Raw genomic sequence first — 17,677 nt, 5'->3', positions numbered from 1 at the left:
TCCTCTGCACACACTATTTTTCCTATTTAAAGACCAATAATAATGGTGTGGATAAATATGCATATTTTCCTCAATATTAATGTCACAGAAAACAAGAACTATAATAGTAAAGGGTTTGGTAACCTTTACTTTTTTTTTAGCTTATCTTTATTGTTTATTGTCGAAAGTATTACGGATGTCCCTGTTTTTCCCCCATTGATCCCCTCCACCCCACATCTGCCCCACCCCCAGTCCTTCCCCATACCATTGTCTGTGTCTGTTATGCATATATGCATATAAGTTTTTTTTATTAATCTCTACTTTAACATTTGCTTTTAAACTATGAAGATGGCATACACGAATCAAGGCAACAAGCAAGCTGTGAAGTACAAATCTTTCCACAATTAGCTTTGATATTAAAACTCTAGATTCCTCTCTTTGGGGGAACATGGGGACACTGAACTTTCTAAAAAGGCAGATTTAGAAACTATAAGGGTAATTCCAAACTGCAGACTAAAAAGCAAAACCTTAACTTATGAATCTGTTTAAAAGAGTGCGTTTTCATTATTAAAAATTCTCTTTTCATTATAAAAAAGAAAAAAGTGAAAAAAAAATAATAGGAGCAACATGGCTAAGTATGCATTAATATATTAGCAGAGAGAACAATAAATGGATTTTTTTATTCCTGTAACTTACATACAGATGGACACAAAGAAAGAAAATTGGAAATAAAAGGGAATGGGCAATAGGAAAGTTTGCTAGAAGAAAGAAGAAAGGGGAGGGGAGGGGAGGGGAGGGGAGGGGAGGGGAGGGGAGGGGAGGGGAGGGGAGGGGAGGGGAGGGGAGGGGAGGGGAGGGGAGGGGAGGGGAGGGGAGGGGAGGGGAGGGGAGAGAGATTGGAAGGTGTTATACTGTTGACTTTGAAGGTGGAGAAAGGAGACAAAAGCCAAGGAAAGTAGGTGACTGCTAGAATCTGGAAAAGGCAGAAAAACAGATTTTCTTGGAACCCCCAGAGAGAATGTCATACTTTTTAAGTGCTACGACTAAATTTTGTACTTCTGACCTCCACAACTGTAAAATAATAAGTTGGTGTTGTTTTAAAGACACTAAGTTTGTGGTGCTTTGTTATAGAAGCCATAGAAATAACTAACACATAAAATCATACCAGTATGAATTATTCTTGAAAATTCAGAAGAAATTAGAAAGACAAATCCACCCAACTATTCAGTGCTACTTTCTAAGTAGCTTCTCTTTCTGACACCAGAAAGACCAGCGTCTCTCCTAATATTAAACCCAAGTGACAACTGCAATGAACCTGCAATATTTTCATTGTAGTACAATCCCTTGACTGAACCAGAGGGTAGCAGTCAAATTGCCTGTCAGCACTTCGCATCCTCTCTCTAGAACACAATTCTGCCCCAGTGATCTGCTTACAACGTGACCTTTACAGTTCTGCAGCTGAATTTCAGCCTCAATGTTTTCCACCCTGTTACACAGATCGCAATCGTGGCCGCTCACTTGGGACGTGGGTCTGCAAACAGGCTTAATTCTATTCCAGGTCAGACTATCGCAGGGGTCCTTTGAACGCAAAGCAGATGGAAGGACACCAGAAACAATGGCCCCTCTGTTCTACGCCTCTTCCTAAGGCGATGGTAGGACTGAGTCAGGCAGTGCTGGAAAAAACAGATGCTCAAGGGAAGCCAGATGGTAACAGGAAGAGAGAAAAAAGAAGCCATGGAAAGAAGACCTGCGCAGAGGTGGCACATTCCATGCAATTTTACTTTTTCTGGCATTGATTAAAATTTGCAGATGATGAGAGGGATTTGAAAGAACTTAAACCCTTGATATCCTTTGATGTGATTAACTATGTCTATGCCTACTCAACAGAAAAATTATCACAGGATTTTTTTAAAAACAAGTCCCCATGGTGTTCAAAGTGCAGACAGTACACTCCTTGCACGCTTCTCTGGACAACCGCTCTTTAGCCGGTCACAATGGGTTTATGCAAGTGAGGGCCTGGTTTAGGTTGCACAAATTTCTATCAACACAGTGACACGCACAGCATGGGCTGCCTGATCTATTTATTTTACCGTCATTTCTTAACCAAGACCCATACGCTCATTAAGATAAAGAGGCCCGTTGCAGCAACATTAGAACTGATTTATTAACATCTACTGTATTCCATATGCTATGCTAGGAATGTAACATAAATTCGCATCATTAATCCCTCTTCGATATCTATAATATACTTTTTCATGTGCATCAACTTTTCACACAATCTATAAATCCACTAGAACTAACAAGTCAGAATTAACTAAAATTAAACTCTATTGTAGCTTTCAGGGGGAAAAAATGATTTTTCGATCTTCTGTCCATGTCAGTTATGTGTGCAAGGAAGTAACCACTCAGAACAATGGTGGAATGAAGCCATCACACATTTTAAAGAGCTGCTAATTCTAAGTTTTAACTCCTTCTATTCTGAAGGTGTCTCCGGTACTTTCAAGTTCCAAAATCATGTTTCTCTTTATATTCTCAATGCTGGAATGCAGGGAAAAGGGAAATGATTCTCTATCCATCCCAGAACTTCCATGCATCCTGCATCAAGCGTGAATTGTGCAAAGTTAAGGCTAATAACTGGTTGCCCAAATTCACAGCCAGAGCCCAGATTTGAGGAAACAAATAGAGAAAGATTACAACTGTGTAAACTATGGCATTACTTGCAGGGGAGAAAATTTTTTCCAGGGTCTTGAGATGGAGTATTTAGGCAGGATAAAGTCCTCGGTATCATAATTTCCAAGGGTCTCACCCCTAGGACAACATTCATGCCCATCTCTAGGAGAAAAGCTATGGAAGAATCTGCAACTTCATGGGAAATTAGAGTCAGAAGACTCCAGCATAATCTAGGAGAGGTAGGTTAGGTGGGAAGCAAAATTCCAAGCCACTTATGGCTTAGTTTCTTAGGGGCTCCAGGCAAAGGCAGTGCTATTCTCTAAGGAGCCACCCATGGGTGGGGAGAAGTTCTCTTATAATTTGGATACAGTCAACATTATTGACACAGACCAGTAATGACATTGACAGAATCCCAATGTTATTTCAGGGAGTTGAATCAAATAAAAACTATAAAACATTTTTAGGAACAAACCTTTAATTATCTAAGGTTTTAACTAAATAAAATTTATTTTTCACTAAGAATGAAACCGGCCTTACAAACAGATCCAGTTCTAAGATTTTAAAAATTGATACTTTGTAAATAATTGTGATATCAGCAATATATCTATGGTTACTTAATAGAGGGAACAGTCTGCTATTCATTTCCCTGTTGAGACCAGTCTTAGTGTGATACAACGTAAGGATTAGAGCAGTGGTTCTCAAAGTGTGGTCCCTGGAGCAACAGCATCAGCATCACCCGGGAACTTATTAGACATGAAAAACTGAGATCCCGCCCCAGATATGCTTAATCAGAAACTCAGGGGGTGGGCTTCAGCAATTTTTATTTTAACAAGCCCTCCAGGCAATTCTGTTTCATGCTAAAGTTTGAAAACAACTGAAAACTTTTCATAAGAGCCAGAAAGTAAATATTTACTGTCTCCATCACAATTACTCAACTCTGGTGTTGAATCATGAAAGCAGCCATAGACCACATGTACATCGATGGGCCTGGTTGTATTCCAATAAAACTTTATTTACAAAGAAAGGGAGTAGGCTGGATTTGGCCCACTGGCTGTCATTTGTTGGCTCGGAAGGATGGCCTGTCTCACACTCATCCCTGTCCCTCTTCTGCCTTGTTCACTTCTTTACCTCTCCCCCCATCTCATCTGATCTAGTTAATACCCCTTTCCCTCTATTTCTCTGTCTTCTTTCCTTTCCTCTCCACTCTCCACCTCCTTTATTTACTGTTTCCCGGTCCTTTTCTCTCTTTCTCCTGCTACTCCTCTCACTTACCCCTTGACCTCTCACTTGTTGAGAGTCAAGAATACACGTTCCTCCAACACCCTCCTTTCCACCTCTGACCACCGCAGAAGCATTTTTACCCACTTGTGCAATAAAGTCAGGAACACATTGCTCACTGGACTCTCAACAGCAGTGCTGGTCTCTATTTATTATATGATTAAAGAAAGAAATGCCAGCCTTTTCAGTGAGGAAGCCCCTTCCACTCGCCATCCTGAGGCTCAGGAGGCATTCTGCAGGCTGCCCGGGTGGTGTCTGCAGGCGTTACACTAATGGCAGGATTGGAGAGCTTCCACTGTGTTTCTCTTTGTGTTTTCTCAAAGCAAGTCAGAACGCAACCTAGGTGGTGTTTTTGTGTTTCTAGGTGAAAAGAATTTGGTCTTTATCCCAGTGAAGATATAAATGATAAATTTTGAAAGGAAATATCTGGCATCTTAAAATATGAAGTTATTCATTTGGGGATTATATTTTTCTTACTTTTTGGATACAGAGTCATGTTGGCAGAATAAGTAGCAGGCCTTCTGATCAGGCAAATGATAAGACTCCTTGTGAAACACCACAAAACTTAGTTACCATAACAAGAGTACAAAATGAGATAAGCATGCCCAGTAACATTGTCCACAAATAAATAACCAGAAATAAATAAAGAAAATATGGAAAAAGAAGTTAATCTCAGAAGTATATTTGTAATGCTTTATTGAAGTAAGTTTTTTTACACTTCTTGCAGTTTTTGAGCATATTTTGTTCTCAATTACATTTTTAAAAACATAATTAAAATTATAAATGACACAAAGCTAGCCTTTCAAGTTGTTTCATATCGTCCTATCAGGAACCCACGGACTGTCACTGTGCTCCTCTACAGGTGCTCTCCACTTGTAGGATTGGGCTGTCCTCTGAGGGGCAGTGTCCTGTTCCCCTGCCCATCAAGGTAAGATCAAATATGCTTCAGATTCCATCCCTCAGAATAGTGTTTTGTTCTGTTTTTTAACCTTTGTGGCCCAGAGAGACCTTAGGCTAGGGTTAAACACTGATATAACTTTGAATCTGCAGATCGACACTAGCTCAATAAAATTGCACTTTTTGAGAGACTGGATAAAGAATAAGCTCCTTGAAGTAAAAAAAAAAAAATCCTTACATGGTTCTTAGCACAATGCTTGACTCATTACAAGCAACTATTAATTTTATTAATCAATAAATTAATGAATGAATAAACTCCTGAGGGTCACAGAAATACTGCATGATTTGGGACTTTAACATAATTTACATCTTTACCTTTATTATTTGTAGATCAAAGTTTCAAATTTTGTCCCCAATATTATAGTGAATCAAAAGATAACAATGGATATAGTAAGTCCAATGGATAGTAAGTACAATGCATTATATTCATGTGCTTTATAGAAATGGATAGATTGATACTGATTCATAAAACTAGTAGCACTTATTGTTATAGGCTCTTTATCTTGGTTTCCTCAAAAATCTAGCTCTTAAATATTGACGTCTGTCATTTTAACAACTGAATTTTTTGTCCACAAAGCGAACCCATCCATTCGATATTTACTGAGCAGATACTGTGTGTCTGGCACTGAGTAAGGTGCTAAGTAAGGTTCATTCTTCTATTTAAAAAATTTTTGTATTTAAATACTAAGAAAATATAACTGAATTATTAGTGTGTGTGTGAAAGAGAGAGAAGCAGGGAGAGAGAGCCTGGTTTCAAAGCTCATCACATTTTCTTTAAATACAATGTAAGTAGGACTCATTTGTTTTCCTGAATTGTCAGAAATATTATGTATAAGAATAATATATATCTGAAAATAAATAGTAACAAACTGGTTTAAAAACACTTCATGTTTTTTCGGGGAATTAAACAATCATTTCATATGAGCCCCATGACAGTCCTAAGGAGAGGCAAGGCAAATACTGTACCCATTTTGCAGATAACCTCAGAGAGAACAAGCAAGGTGCTCAAGGACACATGGAAAATAAAACGCCAGAGCTAGAGCTAGAGCTACCCGATACGTGGCAATAATGAAAACAACATTTCGTTCGGCTAAGTTTCAGCATGTTTTGGAGCGAACAGACTGAGAGTTTGAAAAACAGGTAGCACTTCTGGTCTCGCTGTTGGCTCACTGAGTCACCCCAGGTAAATTAACCTCTCTGTGTCTGTTTCCACATCGACCAAATTGAGGATAATGGGCCCCGCCGCCTCCCGGGGCCCAAGGAAGATTAATTCGATACGGCTTGTGTAAGGCACCGTGAGCGTGGAGGAGGAAGGCCCGAGAACCCCGGGTGCCCATTGCTCATCAGGCCGCTCTTGCAACATTTGTCTTGTTTCCCTCGCGGCGGCCGGGCCCTGCTGCTCAGGCCGGCGCCCCTCTCTGTGCCTGGAGCCGGTGAGTGGCCGGGAGTGCTGCAGGAGGCGCCTCTCTCCCTGCTAATTCATCATGGGTACCTGCGGCGGGTGCAGAGCCTCAATTACGGCTTGCTCAGTGGGTGTGGCGCCATGACGCATTCTTCCTGATCCTCCTCAGGCAAGTCTTGCTTCATAGTGCAGGTGCTCCTCCAAGTTCAGATCCCTTGGCAAAAAGGCAGGCTGCTTCTGGCAGCGGGCACTGAAGCGAGATGCCTGATCCTAAAGCACCGCGGGAGCAGAGCCTGTGCTCCAGGGGCGGCGCCTGTGTGTGCTCAGTGAGCAGAGCCGCAGAGAGCAAGGCCAAGCCCGGTCCTCTGAGATGGTGTCCACCTGCTGGGGTCCTTCCCACACCCCCCACATCCCCCAGAGTTTCTTTCAAGGACCACAGCCAACAGGTCTTGAAAGGTGCAAAAAGTGTCCCTGTGGAGATAATTTTGGGACTTTGGCTATGACATCGCAGGTGCCAAGGGTGGAGAAAGATTCCTGCCTTCTTTATGTCTTTGGTTTATTACTATTATCATTTTTTAAGATAAGGAGATGGGGTAGTTTGGACTCGGGACCTTGTTAGCACTTAGGATGTTATCTCTTTGATCTTAAAGTGCCCACGTGAATTGATGGTCAGCCCAAAGGGATCCATAACCCACCTCACTGAGTTTCCAAAATAGAATGTGCCTCCCTTCTTTCTGAATGTTAAGGAGATCCTGATGGGTGATGGATTCCAAAGGCCATGGTCTGATCTATTTAAATTGTAAGCAAAATGGTTTGATTCAAGATTTGTAGGCATAAAGTTAGTACATAATTTGCCAGATAATAAACCCCCACATGGACTGACTCTGGAGAAGTTGAAAAATGAGAATCTCATTAATACAATTCAAAATATTCCCACTTGGCAAGGAAAGTTGAGTCCTGTGGCTCATCTTGGGCAAGTGGGGTCTGTTTGTATTGTTAGACGGGCCTAACAGTAACTAACACTTTGCTGGTCTGAAACTTGTCTTTCAGTAACAGTGATACACAGCTGCATTTTTTTAAAAATCTCCCTGCCATGGGCATTTGCAAACACGATCTTGGCGACTGTTTTATTCCCTTCTAAATCTGTATTAAAGTTAAAAGAAAGGGAACCTTAGAGTGTTATTTCATTAGGACATTCTTCCTATAAAACTTAGTCTCCTAATTCTCCTTACATGTGGCTAACCAGGAAAGTGCCTGTGACCTCTGAGGCAGGGCTGATGTGAAGCTGGGTACACACTGGTATGACTAGGCTGGTGCTGGTGGGTTGAGAGCCACGGCGCTGAGCCCCATTAGTTGCAGCCCCTCCCCTGAAACACTGCCCCTCTCCACAGATCCAGCAACATCAGTTAACATGGAACAGAGAGAGGGGTTCCTCTGGGGAAGTGGTGCTCCTCCAGCACCTCCACATCTGTTCTGATTTGCGGGGGATCTGCTGCCCTAGCTGTTAACCACAGCTCATGTCACCCAGCTGTCCGGGTAGTTAACTCACGATGCCTGCACTGGGGGGAATGAAATGAAGAATTAATTCCTCTCCCATCATCACAGTCTCCGTGGGATATTGGAGGTTGGGGGAGTGGGAAGCAGGGGAGCAACAGGATTTGCATAAACTAGCCTCTGGGGTGAAAGAAGTTTAGGAAACTACTCTATCTCCCGTTCTGGGGAAGTCAGAATATATTTGCATGTTAAAGACCCGGGGAAATTTTTCAGTAAAAATCCTGAATAACTTTGGTTTGCTCACATTTCCACCTATGTGAGCCCAGAGTATTGTTTCCTTTCTTTCTTTTCTCTCCTTTCCTTCCTGTTTTTGAAGGTAGCATTGGATAATATTCTGGGAACGAACATTCCATGGGGCACGCTTCGGGAAACAGAGCCTTAACCCGCCATCTCACATATCCTCAACTGAAAAAGAACCTGGAGATGGAAATTATTTATTTTTTTCCCCAGGAGGAAACTTTCTGCTTAAGGAAATATCTTGGCGCTGAGTCTAAAACTCATAAACTGCTACCTCACTAGCTTGGCTCAGCTGTAGTAGTTCAGCAAGCACCTTAGCACCACAGTGTGCATCCCTGTTTGAGTGAGTCCTTCGGCAAAGGTTGTCTAAGACATTGCTTGGAGAAGGGAATTTCATTCCAGAAGGATCTGCAGAGCTTAGGAAAGCACACATGTTCTAACGGGGGAAGGTAGGAAACGAGGAAATCCGAAGGAGAACAAGGTTAGGAAAACACAAAGCCAGCACGGTAGTAGGTGCCAAGGGTCTGTGTGCTCTTAGACGTTGGCTGCAAATTTGAATCTGAATGTCCTAAGGAACTAAAGAAATGATCATTTACCCAGTTCACAGTGTCCATGAAATACAATAAAAATGAATAAAGGTACTAGGAGAGGTACAGCTTTTTCTAGACAGAGAGAAATCATACGTCTTAGGCAACAAGAACCACCCTTCAGTGGGCCCTAGGGTATTTGCCCCGCGGAGGGGCTGGCTGAGTTGCTGGAGCTAACCCAGGTTAGAGAGGTGGCGGTTTATAAGTTTTAGTACATCAAAGCCACAACAGGAGCACCAGTTGAACATGACTCACCTTCCCAGTGACCCATCCTTAATGGGGAGCAAGTGACCCATCCTGAAGGCTGTTCTCCCTTTACCACGTTAGTGAAGGGTCGCTGCCAAGTTGAGGCGCCATCACGATGGTATGGTACACAGAATCCGGAGTAGGACAGTAAAAATAGTGTACAGATGTCCCCTGCAACTTCTCAAATCTTTGCCTTTCTGGCAACCAGGCTAAATTATGAGCAGTTGCCAGGAACTATATGTTGGCAGAAATTTTAGAAATTACTCTAGTGAGTGAAGTACTAGACAGGAGCAAGAGTTAAATAGTGTCCTCCTAATCCCAGCTTTGCAAATGATTTATTACGCAGCCAGGACCCTCTACCTTGAGTCATTTCCTCACTTGTGCAGGAAAGATAAATCTGGGCTACCCATCCATCACAACAAGCACAGGAGACTAATCTCCTGTGAAAGGAAATCTGCCATGTTGAAGTATAAAGTACTTAATATAAGATCAAAATTATGATTAGAAATTAAAATGCAATCTTAGTAACCCACTCAGAGTAAAGATATGAAGAAAAGAATTTCAATAATTACCCCTATGGAGGTATTCACTAACAACTTTTTTCTTTTCATTCAGAAAACTGGCTCAGTTATTATCACAGAAACTTGTGTGCTATAGTGTAAAAATAAAAGCCAGTGAAATGTATTGCTAGGATCATTATATAGAGAGGGGAAAAAAAGCCCCATGAAGGCAGAAGCTGAATAACTTTGCTAATTCAACAGATGGTCTATTCGCCTGGGAAGAGCAGGGTCTGGTTCCGGATCCTATCACTCAACAGCTCGTGTAACACTCAGGTGTCAGGTATTCATATTCCGTCTGTTTACAAATGATATATGTGACAACCTGCCAGTGGGAAATGGATGTCACAACCTTTTCTTTCAGGCCAAGCTGCCAGCAGGTAGCAACCTCATCGCCTTGTCAGACTTGACTTTCTCCTAAACCAAAGATTCTCTGGCTGAGACCTCTGCCAATCAGAAAGAGACAATTTAAGTGACCCGTGACTTAGTTTGTAACCCACAACATATTCCTGGCCTTCCCCCTCCCTCAGTGTTCAACCACTTTTCATCAAAGCAATTATCTCATTAGGAAAAAGAAAAGAGAGGAAAACAAGCAGAGAAAAATTCCCCAGTGGCATTTTCCTAAGTTGTACAGTCAAAATTGCTAACATAGAAATCGATATTTTTAATTTTTTTTCTAAGAAAAAAAGTTCAGGGGTTAATATCCAAATTTATAAAGAATTTATAAAACTCAACACCAAAAAAAACCAAACAATCCAATTTAAAAAAAAAATCCTATATAGATGAAAATTAACAGTGTTATTAAAAAAAATTTAAATTTGTTCACTTATGCAAATATTCAAAAAATAGACATATAAAATTGTTTTTTAAAATGTTCTCCCTCCCAAGAACATAATAATGGGCAGAGGACCTAAATAGACACTTCTCCAAAGAGGACACACAGATGCCAAGAGACATGAAAAAATGCTCAACGTTGCTAATCATCAGAGAGATGCAAATTAAACCCCAATGAGATATCACCTCACACCTGTCAGAATGGCTCCATCAACAAATCAACAAACAAGTGTTGCCGAGGGTGTGGAGAAAGGGGACCCGTGTGCACTGCTGGTGGGAACGCAGACTGGTGCAGCCACTATGGAGAACAGTATGGAGCGTCCTCAAAAAATTAAAAATGGAGCTGCCTTATGACCCAGCCATTCCACTTCTGGGAATATATCTAAAGAAACCTGAAACACTAATTAGAACGAACATATGCACCCCTATATTCATTGCAGCGTTATTTACAATAGCCAAGATCTGGAAACTGCCCAAGTGCCCATCAGTGGAAGAATGGATAAAAAAACTGTGATATATTTACACAGTGGAATACCACTTGCCCTAAAAAGAGAAGGAAATCTTACCTTTTGCAACAACATGGATAGACCTGGAGAGCAACATGCTAAGTGAAATAAGCCATCAAAGAGAGACAGATACCATACGACTTGACTTATATGTGGAATCTAAGGAACAAAATAAACTAACAAGCAAAATAGAAAAAATGAAGAAAAAGTTATTTTCTCTGAAAGGGAAATACTTCGGAAAAATACAAACTGAAACCACGAGATTTCATTTTATACCTAACAGATTGGTGAGAATTGTAAAAGTCTGACAACATCAGGTGTCGGGCAGGACATGCTGCAGTGGCGCTCATCCCGTGGCAGGAAGGGGAACTTAGTCACGGCCCTGGGGAAAGCATCTGGCCACATCCAAGGAAGTTTAAAATGTGCGCGGCTCCAGGGATGTATCCTAGAGACCTGTGTGCACGTGCCCAAAGAGACGTAAAGGAGTATCCATGATGATGCTATTGGAAATAAATTAGAAGACCGTGGCTAGATAGCGGTACATCTGTGCATGGAGGGTGTAGTCACAACGAATTCACGGGAGCGGCATAAATCAGTGCTGAGCAAAACTTCATGTTCGGCCTAAAAAGCATAACGCAGAAAGATGCTAGAATGGGGCACCATTTATATAAGGTTCAGAGATACAGACTCTCAGTTATAAGATAAAGAAGTCCTGAGGATGTAATGTATAGCATAGAGTTCATAGTTAGCAATACCGCATTGTACATTTGAAAGCTGCTAAGTGCGCAGACCTTAAAAGTTCTCAACACACACAAAAAATGTTGTAACATGTGAGTTGATGGATATAAATAAATTTATTGTGGCGATCATTTCACAATGTGTTCATGGATCAAATCATGATGTTGTACACCTGAAACTAATATAATATTATGTGCCAATTATATCTCAATAAAATTGGGGGAAAAATATGTTTAGTTGTACTGGAAGACATAAAATAAAGGTTCAGGGCAGCATGGTTTATAATAATAGAAGGAGAACATGAACTATTTGACATACTAAATAGCAAGGAAATTCTCAAAGACAATCTTCTGCAAAGAATCATCGAATTGTTCCTGACTCCTGACAGCACCCATTCCAGAACAAAGCCTGGCCTCCTAGGAGCCCCCTCCATTATCACCCAAAGTTCAAATCCTACAGCACGTGCTTTCTAATACCCTCTTCCTGACACACCACAGTTCCTCCCAGTGGGCATTGCCCCAGCTGCAAGGAGTAAAACACTCAACTGGTTCAAGAACAATGAAATGAAAGAAAATCCACAAATCACGGAACTTTTCAAAACCCTGCAAGATAACAGTATATAAGTAGTCAAGTAAATAAATATGTAGTACAAATGTGTAAAACAAGCACCGGGATGTTACACACTGAATTAATGATATTGCTTTCCTTCAAGAAAAAAAGGAAGCAGCAGGACGGAAGGGAAATTGATCTGGAAGGTTTACACAGGGGCTTCAATGGTACCTTAATGTTTGATTTCTTTTAAACAGAACGAAATAAAAAAATTCTGAAAGAAATGTGGCATAAGAATGTTCAGGTTTGATAAAGTTAAGCAGTGGATACGTGAGTGTTTGTGTCATTTGTATGCTTGCCAATGTGTTTAAATACTCCATACTTTTCCTTTTAATAATAATATACCGGAATTACATTAGATCTTAACTAGGAGGTCCTGGTTACTGAAATACCAGAGCAAACTCCTTATACAGTAATTTTACCTACAAGCCAGTTCAAAAACAGCCTTACAACAATGCTCTCTGGGTTGATCAATTCCATCCATTGTTTAGAAATGTGCTGAGTTATTCATTGACCTAGGATTTGTGCCCATGTCCTTCTGGCCCTGTTTATTATGACACTAGCTGGGAACCTCTCTTCCTGAGAGGCAGGGCTAATTCAGGACTCATTAAACGCACGACTCCAAACTGTTCATTATATATTACCTCCATCTTTCTACTGAGCATCATCTGCTGTTGTGTTTGCCCCATTACCGAGCTTAGCTGAGTCCTTCAAGAGCTTCTCATAAGCCTGGAAACTTGTTGTTATTGGCAAATATGTGCCATTTATTTGCATTTTTCTGAATTATTAATAAATTTTAAGTCTTTTCTAGGTCTCTGAAAGTCACCTCACTGTTCAAACTGATTGCCATGCTCTCTATTTATATATTTGCTTATTCAGCTGATTTTTGGAACCAGCCTGGGGTCTGACCTTTTATCTACTATACTTCAACTTATTTAAAGGATCCTTGACTCTGAGCCTTCTGGGAAGCCAGTCCTAACTACTGGCTTTCCCAACTGCAATATCCAGTTAATTCTTTCAAGGAAATTCAGCAGGTTAGAAAGACATAACTTAATTTATTAAAACTGTACCAAGTGAGCTGCCTGGGCAGTCACTTTTTTTTTCCCCCGCTTAAAGAAAAAAATTGCTTACATACACCTAATGCGAATCCCCAGGATCTCTCTGCTCCCATTGAAGACACAGGTTAGCCATTAGCCAGCTGGCGGCACATTAAAGATATTCTCATAATCAGTGGTAAATGATGCAGCTTTGTTAGTGGGTCCATTTCATACTCAGTCTCTTCAGGTTTTTAAAAATGATAACCAAGGTAAGCAACACCATCTCATTCCCCACTCCAGCTTTCATTGCAGAGTCAGGGCAGCTTTCTCCAGCGAGTAGACATGAGTAATGCAAGATCGATAAGCATCCTGTTTAGGCCCTGTCCTCCTTCAGTATTGATCTACTAGACTCCTCTGGCTTTGCCACATGGATGCTATCAAAGAACTGTTACTCCTTCAAATTGTAGGCAAGGTTGCCTTCAAATCCCTTCTTAATTTTAAAAGTCCTACTTCTTATGTGGCCCTGCTGCTGTTTGCCTTCTGTTGTCCTTTTTTGGGTAGATACTGTTTTAATATGTGCGCCTGCATCAGCCACTGTGGCACCGTTACTCATTCGCACAGTCCACCAACGGCCACTGAGCACCTTTTATGCGCCTGACATGGAAACGCTCTTGGTGGGCAAGAGAACTACCCCTGCCTCCAGGCTTAGGGAGACCAACGAGAGGCAGGAAAGAACACGGGGTCCATCGCGTTAGCAGAACAAGCCCTGGTCACCCCATCTTTATTCGGGGCCATTAATATCTGAGAATTCTATCTAAGTGACACAGTAACCTCCAGGGAAATAACCTTTTACTCTTTTGGAACTGCCCCTCCAGGACGAGCCATTTCTGAGGCAACAATGAAATGAGATCCTCCCCGTGAGTCCCATCAGCGAGCTGGGGTGTGAAGCCGCCCCGGAGCGAGGCCGTGAGCAGCATCGTGATTTTGTTCCTTCCTTCTTGCCCTGTTCCATGCATACCTGGTGGGCTCTGTAGCAGCCCCCTTTGTGTCTGGTGCAAGCAGGTGCTTTTATCTTCTCAGCCTGGTGACGTGCAGAAAAACAAAAGGATATGAAAAGTCTTCAAGTGCTTTGTCTTCAGAGATAATAGACACTGAAATTGCACGCCTCACGCCATTCTCTCTCCCCACGTCAATATTGGGAAAGGGTGAGAGAAGCATCGCGCTGTGCTGTCGCAGAAAAGAAAATCGTCCTGTGGACAGAGGCGGGTTTCTTTGCAAAAAAAAAAAAAAGGTGACCAACTACATAAGATTTAGAATTTGAAATCACAGCCCCTTCTTTCTGGCTCTGAGACAATAAGTGTAATTGAGGGGGCCTTACTAAATATTCGGTATCAGATCCCAGTGCCAGCCTGGGAAAACGTTGATGCATAATAGAAATGAAACATAGGAGATATCTGAAAGCTCCAAGTGATGTCCAATTTTCAAACATCAAAACTGATGCAACTTCACTGGCTCCTTAAAGGAACAGCTACGTCAGGGCAAATCCTCTTCATTTCTTCCAATTCCATTTTATTTTTTCCTCACCATTTCCCTCTTGTGTTGTATCATTCAAGTCAACAAAATGAGTTGCCCGCTTTTGCTTATTGCTACTGAACATGTGCAGGTTTCCCTGTGAGCACCAGGCTTTTTCAAATTATTCCTTTCGGTAACACTGCACAGCTCTTAATGTTGTTACTTAATAATACGTTTAGGGGAAAAAATAACAGAAACTTTAAGCTTCAGGCAAGTGACTTTCAATATTTAAAAAGGCTGGTAAATCAGGTACAGTATAGAATATTGGGAAGAAATTAAAGTTAGATACACCAATAAGAGTAATGCCAGAATATTGGTTGGAGCTGGATGGCTCAACAGATAAATGGATAAGTAAATACATGGATAAATGGATGATCACAATTTACTGTATTCTTAATATATATTTCTTCATGTGACATATGTTTCTCAATTCTTATAATAATTTGTCTAGGTGATTTTCTTTCTTGTTCCATATAGTATCTCGGAGAATCCTGCATATATTTGGAAGGCCTGTTTTGCATCTTTAGTCCCACATCATTTTTCTTGCTTGTTTATGGAATGAGGTCTATAATTAATACCTTTAGTGTATTAAAAAATGTCTTTAGAAAATAAAGTGGATAAGCCCCCCCTTAAGATGTAATTAAAAGGATTTATCATAGAACTAAGACACATTAAGTTTCAGAACACTTTGAAAATATATATTTATAAATCTAAGCAACAACTGCCCTAGGCTACTTACAAGAGAGAAAAAATTACTTATTTATACATTATAGATTAGGAAAGACAGACACTGCGGGAGTCAATGATGTGGTGTGCCAGAGGCAGCCCAGCCAGTCAGTGGCCATAGTTAACATCTATTCCTTCCTGTGTCCAGTGGGCTGCTCCACTGGAGGTTAAGGTGGTATTTAAGTGCCATGGTCCACTCCATGGTCCATTTTTCCTGCTCGCTGCAGTAACTGGGTTTCATACAGACAGTGCTGGAAATACCAGGTAGCCCTTCGAAGGGGTTCAAGTCAAGTCTCTCTTTCCTTCCCCCCTCAGAATCACATTATTTTTAATCTTTTCTGGATCAGTGCTGAGACAGTTCCCTATTAGCTGATCAGGAATTCAGAACTGAGAATTAGTTGACTGACTCTGAAAATGGCTTGCTTTATTATGAAGTTTTGCTTTCTACAGTAAGCCTGGTTTTGTGATGTCAATATCTGCCCAGGAAAAGAAAGCTATTGATCACCCTGTCTGAGTTTTATATGGTGCACATTGGTATTCAAAAGCTCCAGGCAAAATTTATCTTAATTGGCTCCTTAATCTACCTACCTTTATTTCTTGACAAAATAAACAGACAAAAATGGGGAAGAGGGATTTAGGTTTAGTTTCCCCTCCTAAATAAAGGTGACCAAATTATTATACCCTACTTTAATTACTTTTAGACATAGGGATACTCTGACAACATTACTTATTTTAAAATTCATCACAGAGCTGATATTTAAAATTATGCATTTAAGTGTATGGTATATTATATATTTTACTGCATATTATGTAATATTTTATATATATTTCTGTGTGAGTCTCAGAAGAGCCCAAAAGAATGCAAGAGGAGACACTGAGACAGGGAACAGAAGGTGTATTCAGGAAGAAGAGATTCACATGGAGTTTCGTTCCTGCATTAAATAGAGGATCTTGAAGTGTCTGACACAAAACCAAAATTCAAAATGGATTGGACAATTTGTTTTTGTTACTGGACCATTGGAATTGTCCTTATTGTGTTATACAGTTGGGTAGACCTCAGAGGAAACTGTGAGTCCCTCTTCTCAGGTCCATATGCAGTTACATATTATGCAGGCACTACACTGAAGTTACTCAATTCTTCCTGGCATTTCAATGCCTTCTTTTCTGAGCAGTCTCCTTACCTTCAGGATAAAGTCCAAGTAAGGCACCGAGTAAGGCACCTACCAGCCCCTGCCCTCTACTAACTTCCAGGAACAGAATGTCTCTCCCGCCCACTCAAATGAAACATTTTTTAATATTTTGCAATAAGACTTTCGTAATTGTGCCACAGAGCTCATGGGAAAGTATTCCTTGTTTAAGCACTTGACTTCTCTCTGCTCACTGCCTCCAGCCTGATGGACTTAAGGCTGAGGTGAGGGGAAAGAAGGATCGCTGACCTATAAAGAGTCAGTGAAGAGGCTGATGCGTAAAAGTTTGTGACCCCTGTTCCATAGTCAAGCCCCTTGCTAGCTGCCAGTCCTCTTGTAATTTCTGAAATACATAGAACTTGTTTTACGTACTTGAAGGATTGACTCAAGGGAGTCTTTTTTCAGTTACTAAAACAATAACATATATGACCAAACGTAACCATAACGTGTTTTAATGCTCTTTAGGTTCAAAAGTACTTTCACAAAAAACATCAAATTTGGGCTTTATTCACATAGCCGTGGAGACAAGCACCATTTCCCCTTCTGTGGATCTGGTAACAGAATCTCAGCGACATTTGTTAATAAAGCTGGAACTTTAAACACAGAGTTGTGATTTCAAATCCTACACTTTCTGCTGCATTGTTCTGTGTATACTGTGTGATCCGAAGGCTGATGGGAGTATGGAATCCCCTCCTGCCTCTAGAAAAATCATCTTCCATAACTTGACAATGTGATAGGCATTTCCACATGGTAATGGTTCTCTAGAGACGTGTGCGTTTAAGTTAGATTAATAGATTATGTTACGTGAGATGTGTAAAACACCGGCTACCTGACAGATTCACAGGGATTACTGCCCATTGGTCATAAAATGCCGAGTCCCCTAGCAGAGAGCAGGTGTCTGTGGGAATGAATGGTGAGATGTGAAAGTCTGATAGGGAAAGGAGGCTGGGAACTGTCCTGAGCACAAGGCCGTCCCTGAGCAGTACATCAGGGTGAGGGAT

The 17,677-nt window shown here is 41.0% G+C and overlaps 1 protein-coding gene across 2 annotated transcripts in view; it reads right to left on the bottom strand.

Annotated features, from left to right (window-relative positions):
• The window catches only part of ABCA12 (ATP binding cassette subfamily A member 12), a 157,086-nt gene that overhangs the window by 105,994 nt on the left and 33,415 nt on the right, over positions 1 to 17,677 (bottom strand). The window lies entirely within an intron of this gene.

Source organism: Miniopterus schreibersii, assembly GCF_964146895.1.
Source record: "Miniopterus schreibersii genome assembly, chromosome: 7".
Lineage (NCBI taxonomy): Eukaryota > Metazoa > Chordata > Mammalia > Chiroptera > Miniopteridae > Miniopterus > Miniopterus schreibersii.
This window is presented reverse-complemented; position numbering and strand designations above follow the sequence as displayed.